Genomic DNA, 6,000 nt, shown 5'->3' with positions numbered 1-6,000 from the left:
TGTTTTCAGATCTCTTTCTAGCGTGGCTACAGTTATCTGTGGATCTTTAGGGTTGTCTCATTTAGTTTAATCGCAAACCATTTTTAAATATCCCCTTATCATGACCATAAAGATTCATAGATCTGGTGGAAGCAATCCCATTAGATCCGGATTGAGACCCAATCCATTGGTTCCCATTCGCATAGATATTTATCCGATCTTTGAATCTTAATTCGTAATCACCGCGAGAGCTTCGAACGTCTCTAAAAAAATTTTCAATTTTAGAATGATTATGAGAGACGACCTTACTGAGCATATCCATATCTGTGATAGAATCCTTGCCTCGATGGGTCTTCTATAAACGTATTAGTTACATTGCTTCGGTTATGTGCCACACAAATTAAGGTTACGTGTCATTCATCACTTCGTTTCTCCTTAAGACGTGCATATGGTTCTGTGCCACCCAATTTATGACAGAAGATGTGTTGTTAAAGGATAAAGGAGTAAAAGATATCATCGTGCACGAGTATAATTCTGTCATTATTAGGTGCGTAGTGCAGGCACGTGGTGACATCTTATTAGTCCACAAGGGTGTGTAAAAATGGGTGAAAACAATGCACCCCACATCCCTTCGCATGGGGAGATGTGATGGGATGTTTGATGCAAAGACTTTGGCAAGTCGCTTCGACGTGTGACAGGTGGTGGCATAAGGTTTGCACTCGGCCATCGTGCACATTAATGTCTACATTGAAAATTTCTTATGACAATCACCATGGTACAAGCTTCGATGGTGAGGACCATTTATAAATACAGCTCGTCTCCATGCAAGTTCATCATTAAACTTTATCCATCGTCCAATTTTTTTTTATCATGGCTGCCTATATACTCTCCCTCTGACATATAAAGTGCTTGCATTTGGAAAAATTGATGCTCTCAACAAGTGGCGGCCAAAGCTTAGGGTGTAGCCACTATTTTTATTAAAATACGAAGATGAATGACCAGCTTCTGCAGGATACAATCGTTTAAAGACATTTTATTTCCATTTTCTCGTCTATTCCAACATATGTGAGCTTATAAGAGAAAATTTTATTTTGTACTGGGTCTCTATAATGGTTGATTTAAGGGAATAAAAAATTTTCTTTTCTGTACGTACCATTCTTTATCTTTCTTTATTTTTTATTCTTCACTTCTATCGGCCCGCTCGCTGATTCTGCCTCTTTGCATTTACTCGCATAGAATTTGGTAGTATTTCTTAAAATATCGACCATTAATGGGATTCTTACTCTCCTGATTATTCATATCCTGCATTAGATATGCTTCTTTATGCAGCACTCGTTTGACTATCAATGCTCCTTCCTATGTTGGTGACCACTTACCATACTTATGATCTTTGCACTAATCGACAATATGGTTTTCCACACTATCTCTCCTTCATCAAAGCTCTTATATTTCACTTTCTTGTTGTAAACTTTAGCTACCTTGAGCTTATGCACTTTCATTGTATCCAAAGCTTGCAGTTAGACATTATCGAGTTCTTCCAGCTCCATTATCATGGCTTCGGTAAAATTTTCAGAAGTCAAATGATTTTGATAGGCTACTCTTAAGGAAATAATATTGACTTACGTGGATAACACAACATTGTGTCCATATGTTAGGGTGAACAATGTAAGCCATGTACTAGTCATTAGGATGTTCGGTAAGCCCACAACACCTCTATCTGATAGTGTCATATGACATGATTAAGGGTTGTCATCTACCATTCGTTTACTAATATTCTTCAAAATCTTGTTAGTCAACTCGGCCTTCTCATTAGCATGAGTGTAATATGGTGTAGAATAATTGAACATGAACTTATAACTGACGACAAAAGCTTAGATCTGAGCTCCGAGAATATCTTTTTGAAAAACATAATTGTTCTCCTCTCACTGCTATAATTTATTTATTTATTTATATTTTTTTTAAAAGGGTTTAAAAACCAAGAGCTAACGTGAATCTAGACCATCCACGGGTTCTTAGATTCCTATTTACGATCTAAGGAGCTTATAAAAACTAAAATAATATTTAAAATCTCTGATTTTCTTAGAAATTTATGAAAATAATTGAAAACTTCAATCAAGTAACCCACCACCAAAACCTTCATAAACCTTCGATTTAAAGGCCCCACAAGCTTCGTATAACCTATCTGGACCATCCATAAGAATCGATTCGAAGAAATACACGGCAATTCGAAATTTGCCATTAAAGCTCCATTTCTTATGTAACGCCCTGAAAATCGGGGGTCGAGCCGGTGCCCAACTCCCGAGTTCCAACGCATTACTTATGCAACATAGATAATGATGATTAAATATTGTCCATATTAGTGCATTAAACATGAATGAGATTATACCAAAACAGCATATTATACTCCAGAGATAAGTGAATTTTTACAAGCAAAAGACTGTAATAGATGTATAAGATATATGAACTATAATAGGTCTCCGAAGTATGATCATGTTACCTGGTTAAACATATATATGTATACTCCAAAAATGAACAAAATGAAGATACATGGGTGTTCCAAAGGTACAAAATAACAAGTGTAATGGCATCTAATCAGCATCCCTGTAACCCCGTCGATCAGAACATGGTCTACATAGACCCGCCTGATAGCTGCATATAGGAGAAATCCTCCTCATCATCATAAAAGTTTGGCTCCGCCTCATACGCATTGCCATCATTTGAAACTAAAACAGGGTCTGGTTGGTGTTTAAAACACCATCCCGTAACGTGGGAGTGAGTGATCAACTCAGTGGGACAATGAAGTAAAAGTTAACATGTTCTCAATTCAGTCAAGCAGTAATGATAAAAACAATATAATAATCAGGTCCTAAGTACTCTTATTAATGCAAGAATGATATAAAATAATGATGCATGCCTTCGCCTGCGCTCTCTCAGCGACTTCATCTCACGATCGCGCATAAAACACTTCCTCAGTGCTTGACCTGCTACGCCAAATGCACACATAATGTGATGCATGAGTGTGATTACCAAGTTCTTATTAGTCCTTTTTATACAGCAGTATTGGGGAGCTAAGGTACCTCCCTTATATTAATTCCCAAACAATGATCCATTCTAGGGTCATCAGTCCTAGCAAATCTCATACGATGTTGTAGTTCTAGGTCACTACAAAGGGCTCGTCACCTGATCAATGTAGGCCTAGTTTGTACTCTGGTTGCTACGGAAAGACTCGTCACCTCAACGCAGTACACTCGAGGTCACTACCGCCCACACCCTACCAACTGGCAGTCTATTTTCGAAGGCTCGTCACCAACCCGACTGGGGACCACAGCCAGGCTGCGCAAGGGCAGGCTAACAGCTCGAATACAGTGTCTCATACCACCGTATTCCTCACGAGTTTGGGTTGCTCACTGGTCACTACGGGGAGGCTCGTCACCCCAGCGTAGGCCGACAGCTCGACCACGATGTCCCATACCACCATGCCCGGCTCATGAGTCTTAGCGGATCGAGGTACCAAGGTTAAAGGGGCCTTGCACCGGTAAGTTTGGTACCTTTGGCTCAAGCAGTAGCGTCCAGACATGGTGAACATACATCGGGTTAATCGGGTTACTTGACGAGCTCGACTGGTACGAGCGCACCTCGAGTTAATCGACATGAAGTGCGTAAGCACTCTGTGTGGCCTAACCACTGTCAACAACCAAAGTACGACTCGAATTCATCGAACACGTCCTGCGGGCGAAACAACCTTAACCACGAAAACAAGGCATGTTACCGATTGCCTGGATTATACTATAGTCCCAAACACATTCGGATATGAGAAATATGTACACATGACAATCATATAGTATTTAACAATCAATGCAAATATGAAAAACATTTGAATGTATAATGAAACACATATAACATGCCATTCTACATATACGTATTCTACGCAAACCACACTATTTAGATTACAACAACTTGAAGAAATTTATGCATATAACTACGGTGGTTAGGAATCTTATCCCAACAACCCTATTAAGTACAATTTATCTAACTACTTCACATACGGTCATTGTGTCACACACTTATACTACGCATATCAACATACACAACATATGTTGATTATAAGATATATGTGGACAAATCCTCGCAACAAGGAGTTCTCACGCACATAACAATTCATGTATTTGCATTCCATAGACATGGCTGACACAAATCATAATTCCATGTCCATTCAGACATTTCAACAAACACATAGACTACACACTTTAACATACATGCATTAGACTAGTTATAACATATATCCTGGTAAGCCCTTTTACAAAGGAGTTGCCACATACACAACGAGCATATATTCATAGTTAATAATCATGGCAAGCACAGATCCAAATTCCATATTCATTCAATCATATCAACAAACACATGGAATACACTATATTCAACATAATTCATATATATGTGTAAAGCGCGGGAAACATTGTATTTAAGCATGTGATAGCAATCAAGTCAGTCATAAATCATTAACTGACATTGAAAGCCTTGAAAACCATAACCTAAACGTTTATAGTCCGTACCTTTTGCCGGTAGACTCGTATCGAACTCAGTTTAAAAGTTAAGTCTTTGTCTACGGCACAATGGCTACCTGATTCATGAAATAGGTTAGCTATTTCGCTTATTGCTCTATTTGGATATTTATATCAGTTTAGGGTTAGGATTTCTTACCCAAATCGGAATCGAAATAAATTGAGTAGCGTAGTAGAGAAGCGAAACGGCGTGTGGAGTTGTGGGAAAAGATCCCAACAATAATTCTCAAGAATCTCTCCTCCTTCCTTCCTCTTTTCTCTCCTTTTCTTTCTCGCTCACCTAAGGTTTCTAAGAAATTCGTATGGAATGGGAGTGAGGGGGGTTTAAGGGCTATTTGTAAGCCCAGAATCGATATCAATGGCCCCAGGGCCATGGTATACTTAGGTTATAGCCAAATAATGGCTATTTTAGTCCAACGGAGCACTTCTGGAGGCCTCTTTTCTACGTGCGGTCGGACTTAAGCTCCCTGACATTGGATCTAGGTCAAGCTAAGTTTTCGGTCCCATCGGATTTACAGATCGACCGTGGCAGACCAGTTTCAGTTCAACGGTCACCGGTACTCTATTAGGGCCACAAGTGTACTGACATGTGTTGAAAATTTTTCTTGATCCGAAGGTTTAGTTGGGTGAGATTCTAATGATCAGAAATCTCAGATTTGGCTTGCAAGTGAACCTACTCAATTCACTTAAGTTTCAGTTCGTTTTCTAAAGATATTCACATTTCTCACACACTTCGCGCCGGACTCAAGTTGTGCGTTTCTAGGTATCATTAGGACTTGATTTTCGAGGTAGATGTCAAGTCCAGTGAGGCGGTCCTAGCCGTATAGTTTCGTAGAAACCGGACTTTCGACGTGCGGTTCAGGTCCGATACAAAGTTTCAAGGTGCTCCCGAGAGCAACTGGGTTTAGAGATTGATCATAAGTTTTAGGGTATTATAGCGGTATCGATTCTACTCATTTTGGGTCTTGCAGTTTATATTTAAAGTTATTAAGGCCCATTACAAAGAAAATCTAGTTTAGCGCTAAATTAATTCTCGTTTAGTTTTTAAAGGATTTGGTCCTATTTGATTTCTGCCTGAGGTGATACTTGGGCCTTTGTAATTTGTATAGAAAGTGATCCAAGTTATTAATACTTAACTAAATTACCCCCTAATTACAACAGAATAAGGTCTTAGGGCAGTTCTACGTCCAAGGATGTCCATTGCCAAGTTAGAAAAAAATCTGGGATGTTACATCTTACATGATAAATAATCTCAACTACACATCTACATAAGACCTCTAATCCAAAATAAAAAATGTCCATCAGATAGGCCTGATAATCGATGTTCAATCCTTGTAAAGAAACCGAAGAAACACATCAATGCTTGTATCTCAGAATAAAAACAAAACAACATTAAAACTATTTCTGCATACAAGCTATTGCAAAACTCGTCAACCCAACACTGACCCGCTTCAACGGT

The sequence above is a fragment of the Magnolia sinica genome, chromosome 19 (assembly GCF_029962835.1).
Source record: "Magnolia sinica isolate HGM2019 chromosome 19, MsV1, whole genome shotgun sequence".
In the NCBI taxonomy this organism is placed as follows: Eukaryota; Viridiplantae; Streptophyta; class Magnoliopsida; order Magnoliales; family Magnoliaceae; genus Magnolia; species Magnolia sinica.
This window is presented reverse-complemented; position numbering follows the sequence as displayed.